This window comes from Trichosurus vulpecula, chromosome 2, assembly GCF_011100635.1.
Source record: "Trichosurus vulpecula isolate mTriVul1 chromosome 2, mTriVul1.pri, whole genome shotgun sequence".
In the NCBI taxonomy this organism is placed as follows: domain Eukaryota; kingdom Metazoa; phylum Chordata; class Mammalia; order Diprotodontia; family Phalangeridae; genus Trichosurus; species Trichosurus vulpecula.
Window position 1 is genome coordinate 29,299,395 of NC_050574.1, and position 24,434 is coordinate 29,323,828.

Consider the following 24,434-nt stretch of genomic DNA (forward strand, 5'->3'; position numbering starts at 1 on the left):
GAGGAGAAAAGAGAAGAGAGGAGAGGAGAAGGGTTGAGAAAGGTAAAAGGAATGAGAAAGAAGAGAGGAGAGGGAGGGAAAGAAGGAAGAGAGATGGGAAGTCAAAAGAGGCAAAGAGAAAATAGCTAATATTGAGTACTACGCAAACAGTTATCTCAGCTGAAGTGGTCTGAAGTCTGCATAAGCCATTAACTGCTCTTTAAACACAGATCCCCAGCCATTGCCTTTATGCCCCTGTATTTATGTCATAATGGGATTTAAAATAGATCATTGCATTCCGGTTTTCTAATTTTCAAATGAAACGACATAATGAGCAAACGACTGTGTCCTTTATGTCATGTTCTGGCTACACAGTACAAAACAAAACTGGTACTTTTTGAGAACAGAACTGGATTTTCTTTCTTTTCTTTTTTCTTTTTTTCGTTTTTTTTTTTTTTTTTTTTTTTTTTGCTAAAGCTGTTTTATGACATGGTAGGAACCTTAACTACTGCAATTTGTGTGATTTACTGAACTTGGTTCGCATGGGAGAGCCCTGAAGGCCTGATCACAAAGGCTCCTTGAGCTCCAGAAAGTTGTAAATGAAGGTAAATGTTAGAGAACAAAATCCAACCCAACCCACCCAAACAAGATTGTTTCAAGGAGATATCTGAGTGAGAAGAAGGCAAGAAAACTCCAAGAATGACCCAAAGATTTCTAGGACTTTGCTTTTCACTTCCCACAGCAGTGACTGAAAGGTGGGACTAGCCATCAGAGAGACTACTGTGGGGGTTTCCAGCTCCCAACCCCTAGACCATCCTGCTGCTTCACCTTCATTTTAAAAGTATACCTGCCTCTTAGACCCTGCTCAGTCCTGGCTTGAGGCTGGAGTGGCAGAAAGAGAACATAGACATACAAATACACACAGAATAGGTTCACGTGAACACCCAGGCAAACACATGCAAGAACACACTTCTGTGCATAACTTGGAATCAGGAAGGACCTAAGTTCGACTGTTCCTTCCTACCTGTGTGACCTTGGGCCAGTAACAGCCTCTCTAAATTCTCTGTCAACTTCTCTGCAAAATGAAGAGGTTGGATTTCAATGACTTTAAAAGTCTCTTGCAGGTCTAAATCTAGGCTTCCATACTAGTAGGGTCTCCAAGGTCCCTTCCAGCTCTAGAACTGACATCAAATAAGGAAGAAAAGATACAGGCATTTATTAAGCACCTACTGTGTGCCAGATACTTTATAAAAAATATTATTGTATTTGTTCTTCACAATTACCCTGGGAGGAAGGTGCTATAATTATTCTCGTTTCACAGTCAAGGAAAATGAGACAGATAAATGTTAAGTGACTCACTCAAAGTCACAAAGCCATTAAGTCACTGAGGCCAAATTTGAACTCAGATTTTCCTGATTCTAGACCCAGAGCTCAACACTGTGCTAAGTAACCCCCTCTAATAGAAGAATTTGGATTCAAGAAAGTCTGAGTTCATATCCTGTCTCAGTTACTCAACCTCAGTTTCTTTATCTGTAAAATGGGGTAATAATAATACCTACGTCAGTGGGTTGCTTCAAGGGTCAAATCTTTGCATGCCTTAAAGCCTTTTATAATGGTAGCAAATTATGCTATTATTTATAATGTTACTCTGATTTTTTGATCCCTATGAGTTGTCTCCTCCAGAGGAAAGAAAAAATCTAGCCTTGGTGCCCACAGGTAAGAACATCAGGCACTGCAGCCCCAGAACTGAGGGAACAGGGAAAAGGCTAAAGACTCAGGGTTTTTCTCAGGATGCCTATGCCTTTGGGAGGATGGTTTAAAAAAAACAAAAATATTTGGGACTAAACAGGTAAAAAAAATTCTTGCTTTGACTAGAATTGGTCTTTGGTTTCCCTTAGTGGTCAGGGGCAGTCCAGACTGTAAAAAGGGCCACTCCTGGAGACCTTCCTGACTCAGCATCCTATCCCTACAGAGCTCTCCATTGGAAGCTATTTTTTTTTCCTGCCTCAGATAGTTGGGCGTGCAGGCAGGGACTTGATGTCTCCATGGCCTTTCTAGCATTGCTATTCTTTCTCAAGTGGGAAACACAACAGAAGCTGCTTCTATTCCTCACCCTATGGGCAAAGGAGATTAAAAGGCAAACAAACAGGTCCAGATAGCTGATGACCTCACCATGCCACCTGACTCCACGGACCCTGGAAGCTGGTGAGACCAGACTTCATAAAAAGGCAATAATCTGATGGCCAGCATCCCTCCCCACACTGACCCTTCCCCCTGGCTGAAGTGAAGGATGTTGAACATATATATATAGCAAACCTTCCTCCCTGATGTGAACCACTGCCTTCCAACTAGCCCAGCTGGCCTGGCTTGTCTTCAGGAACACAAACAAAATGAGCCTGGCTTGGGAGAGCCTTCGAGAGATGCCTTCCTTTCTCCACCTTCATATTCTGTCTTCCTCTTCTAATTCCACAGTATCATAGAGTTTTTGTTTTGTTTTTACAATTGAAAGAGACTTTAGAGCCCAATCTAGTCTAAACCTTTCACTGAAGAAGAAGGCAAGGCTCAGAAAACTGGCTTGTCTAATGCCACACAGCTAAATTAATGTTACAGAGAGAAGTGGGATCCAGACTCCTTACACACAGAACCTCATTCTGCCCCCTTCCCCCTGCTACTAGTCATTAGCAACAACACATTTTTAAGATATGTAATATTTTCATCAGAAAAAATTACCTTACCAGGCTGTCTGTACAACCCTAGTAATATATAGGTAGGAGAGAAGGGTGAGGATGAGGGTAGGGAGGGCTCCTGGTAGCTTGAGGACATGTTAATTTGGGTCTGAAATGCCCAGAAAGTATGGTGGGGAGTAAAATTGTTTCCTCTGAATTAACCAGGCCTCTGCCTCAATTATCCACTTCCCATCTAGTCATTTTGGGATTCATGAAGACAATGATCTAGATATTTTCACAATGTCTCTCTCTATGACCACCTTCCTCTCACTAGGCCTCAGGAAAGAGCAGAGGACCTATGTTTTGAGCCACTTCTTCCTGTAACGGACCTTGATCCAAAGGTGACAAAAAAGATTGTCATTCCATAATGCTGAGTGAGTGGAGCAGAGCCAGGAGAACGTTGTGCACAGCCACAGATATATGGATTCCGTGAGGACCAACCCTGACATACTGCGCTCTTCTCAGCAACCTAAGGGGCAAGGACAACTCCAGGGGACTCATGATGGAGAATGCTATCTTCATCCAGAGAAAGAACTGTGAAGTTTGAATACAGAACGAGGCGCACTACATACTCGCCTTTTCTGCTTCTGTTTTGTTTTTGTTTTTGGGTTTTTTTTTTTGGTTCTGTTTCTTCTTTCTCATGATTCATTCCATTGGTCAAAATTCTTCTCCACAACTTGACTAGTGCATAAATTAATTCAATGCGAAGTTATACAGGACAGTTATATGAGCTTCCATGCCGTCTTGGGGAGGGAGGGGAGAGGGAGGGGAGAAAATCTGGAACTCAAAACTATGTAGAACCGTGTGTGGTAAACTAAAAATAAATAAATTAATTAAAAAAAATAAATGAAAAGAAAAAAAAAAAGATTGTCATTCATGGTCCTGTGGCTGCGGGTGCTCAAAGAACCAGATAGATGTCTCCCTTTTCACGCTGATTCCTCCCCACCCCTAGGCCATTTCTGTGGCTATAGGCACCTAGCAACCACCATTGGGCCTAACTCTCAGACCAAGGAGTCTGAGAGACTCTTGCAGATAGCAAACTCATTTGATCAATAGAGAATGTCAGTCAGGGGGGGCTGGGAGTCAGGTAGCAGCATGTGATTTGAAGAATATTTAAAAGTAAGTAACCACAGATGCAGGGCAAACATAAACTCCTCACTGCACGGTATCTGAAACCATCAGTCCAGATCCAGTAATTATATTTTTGACAACAACTCAGAGCCCAGTTTAGATGTGCTGGCCTTTATTGGGATGACCTAAAGAAATATTTTACTCCTAAGGGAAAATGCCTCCCTAAGAACGATAGGATTTTCTAAGGCTTATTTTCCTTTGCTCTTCCTCACATTTGGCCGAAATGCAATGTTCCATTATTTCCAATGAAAGACTCCTACATGACAAAAATAACAACCACCATAACTTAGAAACTCAAAATGATCAGCTCAAGTTAACCACCATAATAAAAATCAGAGTTTAACAGAGATAAAATCTGAGAGTGTGTGTGTGTGTGTATGTATGTTAATTATTTCTGTTCACTCAAAGTTTGGTGTTTCTTTCTCTGATATTTCCTTTCGAAATGTTTTTCCTCCCATGCTATTACCCCACTCCCTCTCAATCATATAACAATTGTACATTTATTAACAGAATGGTTTCTGCAAGATCCACCTTTCAATATCAGGCTCTCAGTGGCTCAGTTTCTTCCAAAGATACCTCTACTTTTTACCTTATTGGCCCTTCCCACCTTGGACAGGAATGAGTTCTGTGTCAGTAGAAAGCATGGCCCTCTACTAATCACATTTGTCTGAAGACAGACTTTCTCTGTCTCAACTTTGGAAAGCAGTTGTTTTCAGAATTGGAAACAGCTTATGAATCAAGATGCAGAATGGCCATGTGATAATGTATAACCTTATTTAGAGGAGATAAAATATTCTCCCAGATCAAGCCATGTTTCAAAATGATTATGAATTATTCGAGCAGGGCGTTTGCGAAAGGGTTATAAAAACAGCCATAATATATTTTTTTCCCTTAGATTCTAGAATTACCAGTGTGACAGCTAATGCAATAATGATTTGTCCCAAATGCCAGTGTTTAAGCTGTAGAAAGCTGATTTTATACATTTTTCCAGTAGGCCGCATTGTAGCTAATGAAATTAAACACACCAATCGCATTTGTCCCCAGGGGACGAGGAACTCGACACGCCACTGGTTTATTTTTTTATTAAAATAAATTGCAGCCGGCAAGATGGACTAATTGCATACAGAATTGAAAAAGAAACATTCCATTGATATAATTAAGCCAATTTTCATGGACAGAAATAGTTATAGTGGATATAAAGTAAGCAGAGCATTCACCAGGCTCGGACTTTCCCTCCCCTGTCCGCCCCCCTTCCCCCGACAGAATGTTAACTATTATACAAATATGGAACTGACAGTTTTATCTGAGGATGATGATGAAATTGGCACATAGACTCCAATGCCAGGGTATTGTCTCTTGGAATCTTGGTAAAGGAATTGATGGGGGAGGGGAGAAGAGAAAACACCCTCTGGAACGTTCTGTGATTCTAATACTTCAGGGACTTTTGCTTTCAAAGTTCCTTGGGGTCCGGAAGAGACCCTGTCAATGTCCTGTTTGAAAGATAGTAGTGGCAGAGAAAGAAGAGATGGCAGTCTAGGGAGGTGATGGGCATTCACACACAGGGGGCCAGAAATGACCTTAAGGTGTCCTCTGGAAGTAACTCTAACTGTGGCAGGGATGGACAATCAGCCATGAGTAGCTGATAGCAGATTTCCAGGGTGCCAGCCATAGTACCTTCTGTCTGTGTGACCCAAAGTTGAAATGTTAGCAGTGAGCTCCCAACCCTGAGTACAAGGCTCAAGGCAAAAGGGATGGAGAGAATGCCAGGCCATTAAGAAAAAAATGATCGAGGGAAATGGGCTACAAAAGTCTCCAATACTTTTGATTCTTGCCGGCCCGCCTCCCATATATCGCCCACCATTGAGCAAGAGGAGCAGAAATTCCAACCCAAGAGACCTAACCCTGCTGAAAGGTCACTTTCACTTTTCCTCCCTAGCAAGAGCAAGTTCTTCTTTTACTGTAGGTGGCAGTTTGGGGATTAAAGAAGGGAGGGAAATCTATGTAGGATGAGGGGAGGGGGTTCCCAATCTGCTCTCCTTTGTTCTGAAAGGGGAGAGAAAGTCCAGGGACATCTCAAAGACTCGCGACTATTCCAGAGGTTGGTCTAGCATCTCAATCTGTAAAATACAGTTCGCTCAAGTTTCGCAATTATGTTTCAGTCAGGGATTTTTTTTCCCTTTAAAAAGGTGTTGTGGTGCGGGGTGGGGGGGGGCAGTTAAGGCAGACCTAATATATGAAAGGAATTTGAATCGGTAAATGTGTTTGAACTTGGAAGTGTGAAACACCAGAAATGATGTCTGAAGGCGGTCCCAAGGGCCTTAGGGGAAGGCCTTGATGTGTTTGTGGGTAAAAGCCCTTATTGACTCGCTGTGTGGCCTTGGACAACTTACTTCGCCTCTCTGTTTCTGAGTTTTCTCGCCTTGAAAACTGGGCAATGGCTGCCCTCAACGCTTTCCGAGGATATCGTGGGGAAGAGTGAGATCATGGCAGAGGGAGAAAGTTCTCCGGGTGGCAATGAACTTCTGGGAGCCCTGACCGAGAGGAGACTGCAGACTGAACCTGGGGCTCATTCAGTCACGCTCACCTCTAGGGCCCCACTACTCTGACCTGCACAGACTGCGAGATCCACACGCTTTGAGATTGGTATTTGGCAAGGGGGACAGGCAAGCTATTGTTGCCTTCGAGGGTTAGCCCTTCACCTGATCTCTCGGTCCCGGCTTCCTGCCTAGCCTCCCTTCCCACTGTAGCACCCCCTCCCCCCCCCCAGTAGACTGGGTTCTGCTCCCAGGACCTGTGGCGCCCATCCCTTCCCTACCCTTCAGGTCTGGCAGGGGGAAGTCGCCAGTCCCAGGAGAGCTGGTGCTGTAAGGGCCGAGTCAGTGTGAAGCGTCAAACCGCCGGGATCTATTTGCTAGAGCCGGAGCAAGCCGACTTCCCCGTACCCAGCTCCCTCTCTAGCCTCTTTCCTGAGGAAAGATTCAGAGTCCGCTTGGGCCCTGGGTGCTAGGAAGTGAGTAAAGAATTGAGGGAGCTGGAGACCTGCGGCTCTGGACGAGCAGGTGTGGGGCTCTTCGCGCTGCATTCCTGCAGCCCTGAGAGCTTGGAGCCCCGCTAGCGGGGAGTCTGTGGGCTGCGGCCGCTGGCTAAGCCTGAGCTGCCTGCGCTCGGGCTTTGGGACCCCGAGCCCTCCGACCTGGACTGCGTGTTCTGACCTAGATGCGCTGAGCCAATCTCTGCCGCGACCGAGGGCAAGCAAGCCTCCGCCTGGAGCCCGGACCGTCTTGGGCCTCTCGACTGAGCTGCTTTGGCAGAAGCAAATCAGGAACCTAGCCCAAGTCCTCTCCGTCGGGTCTGAGGAACTGGACTGGAGGGAGGGGGCCCTGGGGACTGGCATCTTTTCCCTGATCCTGGAGAATAGCTGGGTGGAGGAGGAGGCCAGAACCCCTACCTAGGGGTGTGTGTGTGTGTGTGTGTGTGTGTGTGTGTGTGTGTGTGTGTGTGTGTGTGTGTGTGACGGGGTGAGGGAGGGTTGGGGAGGGGTGCTGGGACTGCCTATTTCTTTTTCTTCCTGTCGGTAAGTCTGAACCGAGTCTGAGTGCCGATTTTTTGAGTTATATTAGAAAGTTTCTCCCTCTCGGCACACTTTGCATGTATTCCCGAAGGACTTAGACGTGTAGAAGTGTAGACTTGTGTGCATGCGTGCTCAGCCCTCTGTGTGTGCGCTCGCGTCTGTGGATCCGTGTATCCCTGTTCCGCCCCCTCCCTCCCCTGACCAGGGATAAGGAACATCTGAGCCTCAGGGCCCAACAAGACTGGCCAGGATGCACCCATTGGCCTCTACGCGCTCTCATTTTTAACGTCCGTTTGGGCGAAATCCTAAAGCTCAGTCCTGGTCCACACCTCCCCTCTCCGTCCTGTCCATCGCGCCCAGAACAGGGTCTCCTTTCCCGGGCAGGTGAAGCCTGGGCTGCCCACCCGCCAGAAAGAGGACAAATGATGAGAAATACGGGGCCGTTCGATAACCGAGATTTCCTTAACTTTCTAAAGTTCCTTTCTTGGATCGGAAGAAGAAAAAGAAAAAGAAAAAGAAAAAGAAAAAGAAAAAGAAAGGATAAAAGAGACTCTAGTTGTTTCTGTTTTTCTTTGCCTGTCATCGGGATGCTGCCCCTGATTTCTTGGGCAAGAGTGAGTCAAAACCTAATAAATTGTATTTAGAGCTATTTGAAATAAATTTAAAAAAAACACACCTAAATTGTTCAAAAGATTTTTAATCCTGGATAATTTTTGTTGAAACTCTAATTATACATCACCTTAATTACCAGATCAGAGCCCCCCAAGGATCCTTAATTGCCTAATTGAATAAAACAGGGGGTTAATAGCGGCCAGGCACCGAATAGAAAGGGAAAGATATTGGCCAGGTCTCCCTCGAGGGGGCTGATTAGAGATGGGGTGGAGGAAAACTGGTGCTGGTGCTGGGGCGCGGGGGGGGGAGGGAAGAGGTTTAGTCTCGATTCACAAAGCTAATTCCGGCCCCAGCCCCTACGGGTAGAACTCCCCCTCTCCCAAACTAGTATATCCCTCCCTCCCCAGCTTTCGGAAGGTTGCAGTTTACCGAGAACAACAGCCACTGAACCGAATTCGAGAAAAACTAATATCTAAAATGCGGAAACGCCACTATACCTGTATAATGGGGAATTGGGGGCTTTTCTTTGAAAGGGACAGAAAGAAATTCACTTGGCCGCCAGTCTCTCCACCTAACACGCCAAGAGAGAAACACACAAGAGAAGAAAAATTTCGCTACCACACCGCTCAGCCCCATTGACCCAGGTTATTCGTCAGAGCTCCCCTGTTCAGATGGGACTTCACTCCTCCCTGAGGGGATCAAGAATGGGGTTTCCTGGCAGGGGACTATAAAGGTTATCCCTAGGGGGACGGTCCGAGGTGGGCTTGGGTGCTGGGCCAGGTCCCGGGTGCCCTCCAGCAGAGGAATTGGAACTAAGGGGACTGAAAGACAACCTCAAAATGTCTCGAGTGTCAGACACCTGCCCAATTCTCCCTGCACGCTGCAAACTGGAGAGCGAACCCCGTAATCGTTTTTCCCGTTCCCCTCCCCACTAAAATCTTTCTACTACCGAACCTCAGATAGAAGGGAGATCTTCACCAACCTCTTATTCGGAAGCAAGCGCCTGGAATGAATTTGGGGTTCCAGGAGGTGGAGACTCCGGATCCTAAGGATCCCGCAATGGATGCCCCTACATAAGCTCTAACTTCCCTACACCCTGACTCAGAGGGGTTATTCCCATACACTTCGCTAGCAACATCTGGGGCAGTGTTTCATTGGGGCTCTCCTATACCACCTGGAGAGGAGGTTAATAGAAGGGGCAGTACTGACCCTCGAAGCCCGCTGCTACCCTAAAAGGGGGCTCCCCTAGCGTCATTCACTCTACTGCAAAGCCTGGAGGAATCTTTCTTAACTAAAAAGATCGCAGTAGCTTGTCGCGATTGTTAAAAGCATGTCCTGTGGCTCCCGTCTCATGTCAGGAGCTGTGTAAAGACCATGGAGAAGTCACTTAAAGCGCTGGATCGCACCCTGGCCGAGACCTTGTTCGGTCCCTCCTTCCTTTTCCCTGCACTGGCCCCTGGTCCCAGGTCTGTTCCCCCAGACTGTCCCTCTGAGTGCGAGTCCTTTCGCCCCAAGCGGGGCTAGCCTGGCTCCGAGGGACACAGCCCACCAACGCCAGGCAGCAGCTCCCCCTGACCCGGGTGTCTCCTGGAGGGAACGGGGCGGAGTGGGGGGCGCCGCCAAGGGGCAGCTCTTTCAGAGGCTCGGTGGAAGGGAAGAGAAAAGGAGTCGGGAGAAGAGGGGGCAATGTGAAGGCCCGTTGCCACAGGCGACCCAGCAGTTCCACTGAGTTGGGGGAACCAGTGCGACCCCAGCATTCCTGAGAGAATAAGGTGCCTAAGTCAATCCAACTCTGGGTTCTTGGCTAAGAGGGAGGTAGCTCAGAAAGCTTTCCCGGAAAAGGTACAGCTTTGCATCCCTGGTTCCTGGGGCCCAATGTGTCTGTAACCAAATCTTCTAACGTTGCCGGTGTCCCCAGCATACACATGTACTGTCTACAGCTCACTCTCCTCTCTGCCTGTTCCCTGGCCTCCAGGCTCTAATACCTTTGGAGGAAGTGTTCCTAGACCAGCAGGGCTGCAGAGAATGTTTAGGAAGAGCCCCAGGGAGCCAGCCAGTTCTAAGGACCTAGAGAAGGAGGGAGAGGAGACAGTGGAACCCTTGGAAACCTTTTCCCCTGGCCCACCCAGGCCTACAATGTCTGGGAAAAGCCTGCTGGGGAGGGGGAGAAAGTTAGCCCCGTGGGAATGTGGGCTCGGGCTTGAGTCCCGGGACACCAGCTCTCCTTACAAGGGATACGGAACTGGAAGCCCCAACTAAGCAGTATGAGTGAGATTCGGATACAAAACTCCCAAAGTGGGGATTTCCCCCTTTTCCTCCTCCCCTAGCCACCCCTAAATAGATGATCCACCAAGCAGTGATTGGGAGCTGGGGACTGATCTGGACAGATCAGTTATGAAACAGCCCCAGGAAGTGAACGACCTGTATCCTTATTCCCCACCCTGGAGGTTGCAAGGAAGAGAAAGCTAAGTCCCAATTCTGGGTTGAGTGAAATGGGTCAGCTTTGGAAGTTTAAAGAAATAAACTTCCAGCTTGGACCAAATGATTTCAGGGCTATGAGTATGGGTCAAGGGTGGGGAACCAGGTAGGGTTTTCACCGCAGGGCCTTGGGGAAAAAGGAAGCCCTGAAAGTCACGGAGACTCCCGAGAAGTAAACGCTGCAGGAGATGGGGTCCCCCTTTTGGAAACAGAAACGAAATTCCAGCTGCTGGAGCCCATCCCCCTGTGTTCTCTCTCCCCCTCTCCTCCCTTGGGTCTCTCCACCTCAGTAGGCAGATGCTACCGTCTCTTGAGGTTGTCCAGAACGTTTGGGTTGCTGCAAATGGAGCCCTTACTTAAAATAATAATAATAAAAAATGATAACAAATACAAAACTTCCCCAATTCTCTCTCCCGGAGAAAGGAATTGGGGCTGGGGGTGACGTTTTGGAAAACCGTTAGGGAAAGCGAGGAGATCTGAGGACGCTAAAGAAGTCCTAAAGGTCAGCCGGGTCAAGGAGACCCTGGTGGGGTAGGCCCAGGCCCAGCACACACACACTCAAAAACTCTCCTCTATCTACATTGGCAGCTGCCGAAGCTGTGGATTTTGCCACGACAGCAGTCGCTATCCACTCGTGATCCACTTCCCTGCTTCCCCCTTCCTTCATTCTCCAACTCCTACCCAGTCAGTTCCACCAACATGCATCCAGGTCGAGGCTCGGGAAGTGGCGGTACAAGACTGGGGGGGGGGGGGGGGGTGGAGGAGAGGAAGCAATAGGAGCATAGGGAGGGCAAGCTGCTCTCTTTTCCTTTTTCCAGTTACCTAGCTCAACCCTCTCCAAATCAGATAATGGAGCCAGGTCCCCGGGGACCTCCACATCTGCTGAAAATAGTGTCCGATGAATTGGATTTCTACGCTAGGGTATGAACTGAACGCGGCCACCAGTCTTCCCGCATTCCTGCCTTAGCTTCTGCCACCTTGCTTCTCTCAGTGTCCCAAAAGCAGCTCAGGTGGAGCCCCCGATGGCTGTGCCAGTGTCCGGGTAGGAGTAGAAGTAGGGGGCCTGGTCCGGGACTCCAGGAGCCGGGCCGCTGCTTGTGCGAGTGTGCACCAGGAAATAGGGATGTGTGTTCCTACGTCTGGGTAATGTATCCCCGCTACAGAGGCGCACACGCGGCCGGAGTCTGCTTGCTCGCAGAAATACTCCTGGGAGAGGCGAACCTTCGCTCGGAGCTACTGTTTGCAATAGCTATCCCTGAAATCCTCAGCAGAGACCCCATAAACCGGCGGGCTTTTGCCTTGTATGAAACACCTGATCTTAATCAGACCTTAGTCCCACCAAAGAGAGACAGTACTTCCACTGTGTGTGTGCGTGTGAGTGTGCGTGTGTTGGAGGGAGATGGAGAAGGGGAGGGAGGGAGAGAGAGAGAGAGAGAGAGAGAGAGAGAGAGAGAGAGAGAGAGAGAGAGAGAGAGAGAGAAACTCCTGTCCCGGGGCCCTGGAGAGCAGACAGAGACTCGGGCTAAAGTTACCAGCGAAGAAAAACGCCCTTCCTCTTGGTTCAGTGGCTAGCTGCGGCCAGCTTGGAGGGTATGCTCAGACTCAGACCTCTGCCTCCTGGCTGGACACCCGACCCCCTTTCTCTGGAGGACATTGCCTGCCCCTTGAGCATGTTTCCAAAAAACCCAGTGAGATTCTCGCTGACTTGTCAGTCTTTTCAGTCACTCTTTACAGATCTGGGTTGTGGGGGTATCTGGTTTTTCTGACAGTGGAGAAATCCTGAGAATATCCCCTAGAAGCAGATTATACACACACAAACAAGCGCTTGCACACATATACACACAGACTCACGAGAACACACACCTTGCTTCTATCAGTTAGGAGCCCTCAGCCCACCTTCTCTCGTGTTGGTCACTAAGCACAGAAAAGGGCCCAAGGGTCCCAGTGGCTCCAGCGAGTTCGGGGAGGCGCGATAAACCCGGCCTGTTGCGGGGTGGCCGGGTCTAGGTAGGCTGTCTCTTTAGTTCGGACACTTGCAGCCCTAAGCCCCAGGCCCGGACCGGCGGCGGCAGCAGCAACAGCCGCAGCTGCAGCCAAGCCGCAGGCTGACCAGGGTCATTCTTCAGCCCCAGCACCCTACTGAGGGATCAGGTCTGAGGGAGAAGGAACATTCATTAGACTGTCTTTAAACCCAAGGTCTTTTCCACAGCTGCAGTTAACTGCCTTCTGCACCTACGTCCAAACCGGGGCCGCTCATTCCGGGAGCTGGGCGAGAGACTTTCGGGGGCCAGCGCGCCTGGGCCTCCAGGTCCGCCCCTGTGCCTACAAAAGCAGCGATCTCTTCCAAGCCCGCTTCCTATAAATGGAGGATCTGGGGCCCAGAGCTCTGCCCACCCTAGGGCAGAGAGTGGGGCTTGTCAGAGAAAAAAGGCAGGAAGAGCAGGGGAGAAAAGCGCCCGAATCAGCTCCCAACCCGTGTCCAAGGGCCCCCGGGCTCCTCGTCCCAGAGAGCTTAGCCTACTGCTCTCGGACCCCGGGAGAAATCAAGAGAGGAACAAGAAAAACCCGTAAGACGTCTCCACCAGACACTGGGTCGGAGTTCAGTCGGGGGAGATGAGCAGCCTTCAAAGCCATGCTGCGGGAGGAGAAGGCAGCCGCCGGGACCAGGACCCTAAGGCCGGGGCAGGAGGAACATTAAAGCAGGAAGGACCTGCCTCCCTTTCACGCGGGCAGAGTAGCTGGAAAAGAAGCTGAGGCCATGGACACCACAGTCGGCAGACCAGCTGCGGAAAGCGTCAGCGCCGAAGCGAGAACTCCGGGCCTCCTTCGCCCCAACCGGGCGCGCAGCCCAGACTGCAGGAACCGGACTCACCTGGCCCCGGCCCTTCTCCCGATCGCACCTGCCTTACTTTCCAACTCTTCGGCCCTCCAACTCTGGGGGAGGAGGGGGGGGGGAGGGCTTGCCTATATACGGATAACACAGAAATACCGAGCCCAGCTTTGTTTAAACTGCTCCCAAACTTCCGGGCTTGGGAGCAGAGTGGCTGTAAAGAGATGGCGGAGAAAGGAGAGAGATAGGTTTCTCCACAGAAACGCCAAAAACTTGTCGGCGGAAACTTGGGTTAAGCTGGAAAGGGGGGGGGGGGCACTGAGGGACCCGCGGGCAGGGTTCCCGGTTGAAATCTTGGGACACTTCCCCAAGGCAGAGCGAAACAGAAAGTAAGGGCGCTTTTGACAGCACAGCTCATAGTCCCTATCCCAAGTTCCAACAGCCGACCTAGTCAGGCTCCCGGACTCACAGCACGTCTGGCTCCCGGCGGGCAGGGGTGAGGGCAAATGCTGGAGAGAGGGAGGACAGAGAGAAGAGAAAGAATGGACACACACACACACACACACACACACACACACACACACACACACACAGACATAGAGACACAGACAGACAGACAGACAGACACACACACACACACACAGAGAAAGAGAGAGAGTGTCTAGAGAGATGGGGGGATGGGGAATACATCTGATTAAATCGAAATCTCACCACCCCCAAAATAATTCCTGTCCCTTCTTCAACAAAATTGCCAAATTTTCACTCTGCAAGCCTCACTCTCTTTATATTTGGGAATAAACATAACAAAAATTCCAACCCAAAGCAAACGTCTCCGTTTTTTTCCTACCAGTTCTCTGCACCGCCACCCCCCAACTTTTCTCAATAATTGTCCCTTGAACTGCTGAAGGGTTATTTCTTTCTCCCCATCTCCCTCCCTTCTCCGTCTCCCTCACCCCCCCCCCCCCAGCCTTAACTCTCCCCTCTTGTCTGTTGGATGCCAAAGGCGGTGCTCTAGCGCCCACTATTTCAAAAGCCCGGTATAGGATTTGACCAGGACTGAGAACCACTGGGGGAGAGAGGGAGACGGAGAGAGAGAGAGAGAGAGAGAGAGAGAGAGAGGGAGAGAGAGAGAGAGAGGGAGGGAGAGGGAAGAGAGAGAGAGGGAGAGAGAAAGAGGGAGAGGGAGAGGGATAGGAAGAGAGAGAGAGAGAGAGAGAGAGAGAGAGAGAGAGAGAGAGAGAGAGAGAGAGAGGGAAAGGGAGAGGGAGTGCGTATGTGTGTGTGAGGAAGGAAAAAAAGTTGTTCTCCCCTTTCGTCAACTTTTCGTTAACTTTCGCTTTTCTCTCCCCTCCACCCCCTCGCCCTCCCCTTCACCCCCTCCCTCCCCGGCCATTCCCCCGCGTCTTGAGTTCAGCGGGCGGAACGCCTGACACTGGGAAGGCTTTTGGGGGGTGGGTTTTATCGGGGGGGGCGACTAACCCTCGGGGACAGCACAATCCCGGTGCCCCGGCTCCTCGGCAGGGAACCAGGGCGGGGGGTGTGTGGGGGGACTAGCAAAGAGAGCAGAGAAAGAGGAAGAGAGACCCCCCCCAGCCCTCTCGGTCCACCCTTCTGCAGTCCCCAACAAGGTGGCTTGGGAGCTCGCAGCGCGCTGGGTTGCGGGGCGCACGCACAACACCCCCCTCCTCTAGAAGCCCCCCAACCCCCCTCCCCAGTGCCCCCAAGTCCAGCGCGGACGGTCGAGGGGGAGGCCAGGCCGGGAGCGCGGGCCCGGAGCGCCGGGGGCGGAAGCGCGGAACGGTAGAGACCTACTTTTGGCTAGCTTTCTGGCCCTCGCCTTGGATCTCATGTTGTCGGCTTGCTGAATCCCTCTCCTCCTCCTTGACTCCCGAAGCTGCTACACGCTATCTTCATCTCCCCAGCATTGTCAATTCCGGACACCTTCGCACATGCGCACAGAGCCTTCAATCTGACACCCCTCGCCGGGGCCAAAAAAACTTTCCAATGTATTCACCATCATCACCATCACCATCATCACCATCATCATCATTGGCGGCGGAGGCGCTGAGTACGGGCTGGAGGTGGGATTGCTTTGGGGGGACATTTTCTTTTTTCTTTCTTTCTTTGGGGGGGGGTGCTCTCCTCTTCCTCACCTCACTTATCTCCCCCCCCTTCCTCCTCCCCTCTTCCCCCTCTCCCTCCCCCTCCCCCTCCTTCGCAACCACCTCGGAGCCTCTCACGACTGGCCCTTTAAGAGGATATTCCGTCCTCTCTCCGCTCTCCTGCCCCCGGCCGGCCCCACAGCCCGGACGCGCTTTCACCGGATCAAGGTACCGTCCTGGGATCGAGGTGACTCTGACTAACGATGGGGCCACCCGACTGGATCCCTTCGGGGCTTGCTCCCGCGGGACTTGTCCTAGTCCAGGGACCTCGCGCGGGTTGGGGGTGGGTGGGGTGAAGGGAGAATAAATGCCAGCTGCCCCCCAGTTTCTCCCACCCCTTGTCTTTCTGCAAATGCGGGCTTGCGGTTGTGATTTTTTCCCCCTCCTAATTAAAAATGTTACAATGATTTTTCTCCACCACGGCTTTTGCTACCTTTCTTCTCTTAGGGCTCCGGTTCTTGGAGGACGCCCCACCCCCCGGAGGGTGCCTAAGAATCTGTACTCCTACCCACTCCCTGACTAGAGGGGAGTCCTGCCGCGTCCTGCCTTCCCGGCTGTGTCCTCCCTTGCCCTGTCTTACCCCATTCCCCTTCACAACCCGGGTAGTTCGAACCCCGCTTCTCTGCCTGCCCGCTGTTGGTTTGCTCCCTGCGGGCATCAGCTCCGTCCAACATAGGCTGAGCCCGCAAGCCTTGCCGGGTCCGGTCTTCCCCGTCTCCTCCCCAACCCCAGTGGTCCCTAGTCGGGACGCCCCCCTCCTTCCTTCAGTGTTATAAACATAAACAGCACAACTCTACTTTGTTAGTCTCCAGGCTGCTGAGCTTGCTACCCTAGGCCGGGACGGAAGTCTTTTGGGGAGAGGGGAGACAGGAACTGGAAAGGGAAAGGGTCTAGAATCGCTGGAGAACCTCTGGCGCTCCAAGGACCTGGGGGGACACCGAAGGGACTGGATCGGTGCGGGGATCGGCAGAGCTCAGAGAAGTTCGGGGTGGGAAAGGGTTGTGGTTGAAAGCCACCCCAGGTACCCCGGGACCTATCCACACAGCCCAGCCCTGATTCCAGGTGCACTGAAGCCAGCTTTCCCTAGCACTTCTGCCTCTTGGCCAGGCTGGGACCAAGGCGGGAAGGAAGGGACTGACTTATCTGCCCCAGCCCCCCTCATTTTTTCTCCTACAGCTATTCCCCGACCTTGCGGCTTCTCTGCTGGGGCTATCCAGCGGAGGTGAGCACCAGGCTGGGGGGTGGGAGTGGGGGGCGGCGGCGGTGTTTAGGAGAGGACAGATCTGTGGAGAAGCTCTGGAAAGGGGCAGTTTGGGAAGTGTGTGGGTGGGGGAGCACTCTACCCCCTCCCATACACAAACACCTGCTCAGGGGAAACACGGAGCTGGAGGCTGTGGGGCAGAGAACCGGTAAGGCTAGGGGACTCTAGTCCGGGTCGAGCTGAGGAAACGAAGGAGAGGGGGTCCTGCCGCTAGGCCAGCAGGTGGAGGGCTCCCACAGGAAGGTGGGTGGATTTGTCTTAATTGTGTTTCTTCCTTCTCTGTCAGTCCCTAATTCTTGCCGGCGCCGAGAACCCAGCTGGGCCCGAGGCGGGCGGCCTGGGAGAGGAGGTGGTGGGCGGTGGGAGGGCCTGGCTCGGTCCCGCCGGCCTCAGCTGGGTGGCTTCGGTAGCCAGTCTAGGCGAGCTGAGCGTGGGGTTTGGCCTGAGTAGGGGGGAAACCTCCAGGGAAGGAGTATGTCCTGGCCGGGTGTTCCGTTGTTGGAAATGCTCCTAAGGGAAAGAACTGGGAATAAAAGAGAGTTGGTCTGGAACACACTGGTTCTGTGAAGCCTTAAGGGCTCCCGGCCTTCCTCCCCCTACCGCTCCTTTCACCTCAGCTTCCTAGGTCAGGAGAGGCCGATCTCCTAAGGGAACCGAGACCGAGGCACTGCAGACTGGGGCGCTCTTCCCTCCAGTCTCAGCGGGGTTTATCCACTGCCCACCAAACCACCCTCAATCCCCCAAGCCACGGAAACCAGGATCTTCCCCACCCCCGCTGGCCGGTTTGTTGTGCCGGGAGCTGCAGCTACCTCTTCTTCTGAAACCTGCTCAGTTTTAATCACCGAGACCCAAATAGGTGTCAAACCAAAGCCCCCACTCCTGGCCACGGAGCTCACCCCTCAGATCAGGGACGAGTTCAGGACAGCCCAGGCGAACGAATAGCGGGGTGCTAGATTCCGGGCACGGGGTGGGGGAAGTCGTGGGCAATGAGGGTGGAAGGCCCTGATAGTGTGGGCTGCTGACGGTCAGGGCCACCTTCGTTCCTGTTCCTTCTACCTTTCCTTCTCTTTACTTTCCCCTCCAGGTAACAAACTCAATGTCCTTAGGCCTCAGGGAGTACAGAAACTGGGGAGGGCAGAGGACATAACTTGCCCTTCAGGCAAGTGGGACTGAGGTCTTAAACCAGAGAGCCCCCCTCCTCTCCTAATCCTCCCTTAGGCTCAGGCCCTCAGAGGAAGGATGAGTGAATAGGGACTGGCCTAAGGGGTCTTGGGAGAAAGGTAACCGCAGATTCACATTCGGTGCTTTTCTGCTGAAAGGGCCCTGGGATTTCTAGCCCCAGGCATAGAGGAAAAGGACATGGGGCCGAGAAAGCCTTCTTAAGGCGTCTAATTTTGGACCTGGCCTCTGGGGCCTGGTCTTAGCCTGGACTAAGCGGCCTTCACCTTTTTTTTCTGCTCCATGTCAGCAGCCTTTACCCCCACCCAAAGCCTGTCAGCGCCTCCGGTCTCACTCTCTGTCAGCCCTGTCTTTGACCCTCACCCTGGCGGAAGCCCCAGGAGCCACGGGGAGCGGAAAGACAGGAATAAAGGAGAAGGGGAGAGAAAAATACAGTTTTCTCTCCACCTTCCCCCCCCCCCCCATACACACGGAAGAAAAGTAATTATTGTTGACAATTGGGAGGAAGAATGCCCATGAAGGAAGAAGCTGGGAGTAGAGGTAGGGAGAGTAAGGAGAGAACAGCCCTCTTGCTTGCCCCCCCACTCCATGCTTGAGGCTCTCACTGGGGCCGGGTGCAGCTCTTCAGTCAGATGACCAGACTTTGGGCTGTCTGAACTGGGATGATCAAGGCCGCCTGATCCCTGCAAAGATGGCTCCCGGAGGGGTGGGGGAAGGGGGTCATCTCTTCCAGGGAAAACTGACCCCCGCCCTATGACCCTGACTAATGTTCTTTCTTCAGACAGCCTCACAATACCAGCGAGGAACGAAAACGGCCCCCAATGTCCAGAAATTCCAGGCCGTTGGTTCTTCTTGGTTTTATTCTCGAAAGGGAAAGGCCTGAAGTGCGTAGGGGAAGAGCAGGTATCGAAGAAGCCGGGATTTCGGAGGAGCCGGGGACCGAGGGGGAAATTCCCGGAGGTTGGGCTCAGTCCCCTGGTTCTCCCTTGAAGAAAGTGGCTCCACAGGGCGGAATTTCTTGTCTGTTCTGAGACTAGAGGTCCCCGAAGCTGACCCAAGGAAAGTCAGGCTCCATTTCTAATCAGCTCTTCTGCTGTTAGTAAGTTTAACCCCCGCCCTCTCCCCATCCCCCCACCAAGTGTATCCAAGGTCCGGTACCCTGGGAAGCGTAGCCCAGATCCCTTTACCCTGGGGACAGACTTGGGATATGCTAATGGAGCTAGACAGGGAGAGAGAGCAGCTTGAGGGCAGAGATCTAAGCCATCTGTGGGCTCCCTGACCCCAATGGGGCTAGGCCAAGCAGGAGGTCAGGGCAGAAAGCAAAAGCGGGGAGTCAGACCAGAGGCGGCCCAGGCCCAGATCTCTCCATCCTCTTGTACGATTTCTCTTTCTGGAGAAGGAGGAGAAGGGCAGTCTCCTATTCAGGGGAGTGAGCCTCCTGCAGCTCTGTGACTCTGTCCTCCAACTTTGCCTAGCAGGGTCAAGATGGTTAAGAGGCCCAGGCTACCCCCTTGGGACTGCTGTGTATAAGTGCGGACTGGAGTGTGGCTTTGATTTGGGGGAGGGAGAAATCTTGTGGGGGTGATGAGTTTAGACTCTGGATTTCTGGTCCTCGGCATCAGTCCGGGACCTTTCCAGGGAAACAGTGCAAAGGATCTCCGAAGTCCTGGGATTTGGTGGAAATCCTTAACAGAATGGGTCCTTTGCTTAGTCCGTTCTGGGATGCCTTTCCTGGATCGAGAAGGGAAACAGAGTCTCAACTAAAGTGTCCCTTTGGGACATGAACGATAAAGTAGGAGGCTGAGCTCCAGTCCTGTTATCAGCTCTCTTTAAGGCAAAGGAGGAGAGAGGAGAGGGTTGCTGGTGGAAAGGAAGCAGGAGAGAAAGGGAGACTCAGGTGGGGCACACGGCCCAAGTGTTTCCCATGCTCCACAATACCAAAATTCGTTGTGGTGTCTCCCCTTCTAGGGTTCTGGACGCCTTGGGTAGGAGTGAGGAAGTAGAGTAAGAAGAGGGTGAAGAGTTTGTTTCTCTGACACCAAAAGGCTTAATTGCGGTTTCCAGTCTAAGGTTCAGGAGCCCACCGAGCTTGTTGGAGACCACCAATAGCCCCGCAGGATTCCCCCAACTTGGCTCTTCTTTTCTCCTATCTCTGTTCTCTCTTCTCCTCATCTTGGATACCAGCCCCTGAGGAAGTCGTAAGTCTGTGGTGGCCGCATAAACCTGCCATAGGAAAAAACCGGTAAATATCCATCTTCCCTTGGAAATGTAATTAGTTGCCTTTCAAACGGCTGGGAAGACCCGCTTCTAGGTGCTCCGCCTGGGCATAAGAGGGGGGAGGGGCAGAAAGGGACAGGAGGATCAGAGATCCAAGTATGAGCCTCCCCCCACCCAAAATAACGATAATCTCCCCAAGAACAGTACACTCTTCTTTGAAAGCCTCGCAATAGGTTTCCTTGACCAGATCTACTTAATGTAAATAAACCAGTTTGCGAGAAACGAGATACCAAGGACATGGGCTTCAGCCTGGCCCCAGCACCTTCCCGAAGGATAATGCGCCCACCTGCTATGGGATCTGGAGGACCCGCCCCCCCCCCCCCACAACGTGTTCTACAAGAGCTTTGTAACAGTAATTCTGACCAAAGGAGACTTCTTTTTAATGGGCAAAAACCAAAATGAGCATTTCAGGCATGACCCAGTGTGGCTCTGCCCGACAGTAAGGGCCCAAGGGTCTGAATATTTGGCTAATTTAGGGGGTGGGTGAGTGGTAAAGCTCTCTTCTGTGTTATCCCAGCACATCTCCCTTGTGAAGTGGTCCCAGTAGCCCTAAAGGAAGGGCAGGACAGGGCAGGACAGGACAGAATAGGAATCAGCTACTCTTCTTTCCTCAGAGTTGGGGTCAAGGGGAGGGGATTCCAGCCTAGCTGAGTCTTGGAGAGGCGGCATAGAGCTTCAGCAGCTTTGCCTTTTAATTAGCGCGGGCTGCTTTCTATTCCCAGCCCCTGGACTCCGCTGCTCTCTCCTCAGACTTTTGGATGTACCACCTCCGTCCCGGGGGACATCAGCCAGGGTTGGGTCTTCAAGCCTCAATGATCCAAAGACCCAGAGGGTCAGAGAAAGCAGCCGTGGTCCCGGCGGGCGGGGCCTTCGTGGCCACGGAGCAGGAGTCGTCGCTTACCCCCACCTTTCATGTCTTCAAGAGTCCCTGGATCCGGAGTGGAGAGGTTTGGCAGTTACCATTTTTATAGAGACCGAGAAAAAAAAAATCAGAGACGTCCATTTCTGTTTTCAAACGATTTACGGGCTTCGCGTTGGAGTAGGAACTCAGAAACCAGAAAGAAACGAAGGGATGGCATAGCTGGTTTTAGACCCAGGGAAAACCTGCGCTAAGCCACTCACCAGAGCCCACCTGCAGTCAGTGCAAGGGGAGACTGGAACGAGACACTCTTTGCTCAGTTTACACTTCGACAAAGCTGTCTCGCATGGCGCCCGCTGACTCCCGTCTATTCTCTGGTTCCTGTGTCCTCCTGCTGCCCTGTGGCTGCCTCAGGACGTGGTGTGGGGATGGGGGTAGGTGTGAGCCAGAGGGACATCGCGCCCTCCTAAACAGCTCTCCTGGCCGAGCCGCTTGGCCGGCACGTGGCAGGAGCTTCTTCTCGGAGCATAGCAGAGTGCGGCCACATTCTCCAACTCCCTGAGTCAGCCCCGCAGCGGCAATGCTCCCAGGCTAAAGATTAGCACCCCAAAGCCCGGGATGCCTCGAAGAGGGCTCCAAGCTCATGGAGCTTGTCAGCCAGTGTGCAGAGGAACTCGTGGGTCTTGGAGGCCTGGAAGCAAGCAAGGCTCTATCTACCATGGGGGAAGGAATGAATACTGTTGCCTTTGACATTTACTCTCCTCTGGGAGCAGTAAAGACTGGACACTTCTCCTCCTCCCTTCCCCCAAAGACTGGACGCCCGGTCGGGCTTCCCAGGGAGCAATTCCTCTTGGCTCAGTGCAAAGCGTTTTGGGTTGACTAGTTGACTAGCCACGAATGGAATTTAGGCAGATGAAAACGGGGAAGTCTGACCACTTATCCCCACCCGAGGGATGATGATGATGGTGATGGTGATGATAATGACGACCACGATGATGATGATGTTAATCTCTGCCAGTCTGTTTGGTTAGAGTGAGCAAGCAGCAAAGGGAAGCAATAAAGTGAGAGCAGATTTATCCTATGCCCTCGGGGGACTCGTCCGGTTTGGGGCAAGCGTGGAGAAACCACCCCTCTGGGGGCAATGGTGTGTACGGGGGAGGTGAACTGAGGAGGGATGAGCTGGACCATCAGAACATTGAGGAAACACTGCCCCAGACTGAGACACGCAGATATAGACATTTTGCAAAGACAAAGACTGTAGAAACGTATAATATACATGTATACACATATGCATAATAAGGTCACACACACCAACGACACCTCCAGAGAAACTACAAACACATCGCAAACACACACACACATATGCGACAGACATACACAGAGACACACATACTTTAGGCATACAGGCACACCACTGACATACAACAGGCACACATTCACACCTGACCAACACACACACTACTCCGCAGACACACTGACAGATTGATATATGGATGAGCAAGCAAACTATGTGCCTACTACGAACACTGTTACCACATATATGCCGTGCCTACCCAATACAGATTGATACACATAGAGAAGACAAACACGCATTACAAACATGTACACCACACACATGCAACGGACACGTACATGTGGACCTCAAAGACACGCCCACACTCTTAGCAACACGCACACACAACAGACGAACATTTGAATTTCTCTCTTGAGAGATTTAAACGAAGTCATGCTTCCAGGAATGTCTCTCTTCAGAACTTGGAAGAGAAGGGTTGGACAGCTCTCTGTGGAGCCCCGGCCTCACATGCCCAAACCCATTCCTCAATCCTGTCCGCCAAGCACGCCCTTTAATCTTTTCCTCTTGGGTCACTGGGAGCCCTCATTTTTGGGGCTACGTTCCTAGAGCGCCGCTACCCCCAAGCAATGTGAATGCAATCGAATCGATTTTCTTTATACTCTAAAAGAGAGGCTTAGTTCTCCACACCCGGAAAATCTTCCATTTCTCAGGCTTAGCAAGAACGAACCACTAGCTCCGCTTTTGGAATGGATCAGACTGTCCAGAGTTACAGAAGAGACACCGTATCATAATGGAGCTCTGATACCTACCTTTATGATTGTGGGCAAGCCTCAGTTTCCTCTTCGGTAAAATGGGGCTGATATTTGTAACACCCATTTAACAACATGGTTGTGAGGCTAAAACAGTCATACCTGTCAAACCTTGTTGTAAATCTTAAAGCGTAATAGAAAAGCCAGTGACTGAGACTGAAGTTTTGTCCAAACATCGATCGACCTCCTCTCCAATCGAGTGGACTGCCCAAAGCCAGTCGAATGTGTGACTTTCCAATTCAGAGAGCAATTGAGTTGGACGGGGCTATTTTATTTTTACAGCATTTCGTTTGCCTGGGTTTCTAGAGCCTGGGGTTGGGTCTATCCAGTAGGCGCCACGCGCCCTCCAATCCTTAATGACAGAGGCGTTTAAAAAACAAACAAACAAACAAAAAAACCATAAAGGATCCATACGTGTAGAACTCTAGGTCTGGGACCAGAGTTTCTTCGAGCTATCTTCTCTTGATCCCTGGCTAGATGCTGGACCTGATTCCCTTTCCTCTTTCTTTCCTCTTCCCCACATATCCCCTCCCCAGCAGATGCCCACATCCAACTTTTCCTAGAGAGCGCACTCAAAGCCCGCCAACCAGCGAGCATGGCGCCTCTTTTCTTTCCCCCGTGGACTTTTCTTAGGTCCCGCAACACAGCGGATTCCATCCTGCGTCTCCTTTTTTATCGCAGGCGAGGCCAAATGCCTCTCCAGCGGCGCGTATTATCTTAGTCTCCTTTCCAGAACCTAGCGGGCTGGGTCAGGTGCGCAGGCGCCAGCGCCTACAGGCAAAGTCTGGCCAAGTCTTCGAGTCCTATCTTGAGCGCCCTTGACAATAACCACCCAGGAGAACGACTAACCTCTGCTTCTGTGCAGCCCAGCCCGGCTCAGCTCCCAGAGCACCTTGCAACTATAACCTCAACTAAGCCTCCCGATACCCCGAGGAGGCGGGAAGGGCAGGGCAGAAATTATGTTCCCCATTTGGCAGTAAAGAAAACTGAGGCCCAGAGGAGGCTTGGCTTGCTTATGGTCACAAGTTATTAATGGATCCAGGAAGAGAATTTAGGTTAAGATACAAAGTTTAGAGCTTCAAGGAACTTGAGAAATCGTCTAGACCAAGCCCCTCATTTTACAGATGAGGAAACAGAGGTCGGGAGAGGTTAGCCAGAGAGTAAGTGACAGATTATTGACATTCGAACCAGGTCCGTCCGGCATTAAATCCAGTACATTTTCTGCGTTCCTCTTTTGGTTCCCTTTCAATATACAGAGGTAACTTT

At 51.5% G+C, this 24,434-nt stretch overlaps 1 long non-coding RNA gene across 4 annotated transcripts; it reads left to right on the top strand.

Annotated features, from left to right (window-relative positions):
- The first annotated feature begins 15,524 nt into the window (after positions 1–15,524).
- LOC118835879 lies at positions 15,525–23,324 on the top strand. Of its 4 annotated transcripts, XR_005009532.1 has the most exons (6): positions 15,525–15,657; positions 15,937–16,711; positions 18,711–18,832; positions 18,967–19,028; positions 19,898–20,171; positions 20,929–23,324. It is a non-coding gene; the product is annotated as an uncharacterized LOC118835879 (long non-coding RNA). The 4 variants fall into 4 exon arrangements; XR_005009529.1 differs by having other exon boundaries at positions 18,711–19,028; XR_005009530.1 differs by having other exon boundaries at positions 18,711–19,028; positions 20,957–23,324.
- The last annotated feature ends 1,110 nt before the right edge of the window (positions 23,325–24,434 follow it).